Raw genomic sequence first — 421 nt, 5'->3', positions numbered from 1 at the left:
CGGGCCCTTTGCCCCACTGCTGCGGGCTCCCAAGGCGGCTGGGCTCCTCCAGCCACGCTCGCTGCCCGCAACTGCCCTGCCTGGCAGCAGGAAATGCCCCTGCGAGAGCCCTGGGAGCAGCCTTGCCAGCAGGTGGGAGGGAAGCGGTGGTTCCCCTCTGTTCCGCATCCCTGAGGCTGCATGTGGAGGCCTGGGGCCAGAAGGGATGTGTGGACAAGCTGGAGAGAGTCCAGCGGAGGGCAGGGAGGGCGGCCATTGTAGAGGACGTTCCACACAGTGGTGACACGTAGGGGGTCCATGGGGCTGCATGTGCACCCCCTGAGAGCGCTGGTGCACCCCCTGACAGGCAGTGTTTCCCACTTAGGTGATGGGCAGGGCGGGCAGGCGAGCACACTGCTGCCCCCCTGCGACTGCCAACCGA

This window comes from Alligator sinensis, unplaced genomic scaffold, assembly GCF_000455745.1.
Source record: "Alligator sinensis unplaced genomic scaffold, ASM45574v1 scaffold160_2, whole genome shotgun sequence".
NCBI lineage: Eukaryota > Metazoa > Chordata > Crocodylia > Alligatoridae > Alligator > Alligator sinensis.
Note: the sequence above shows the minus strand (reverse complement) of the source record.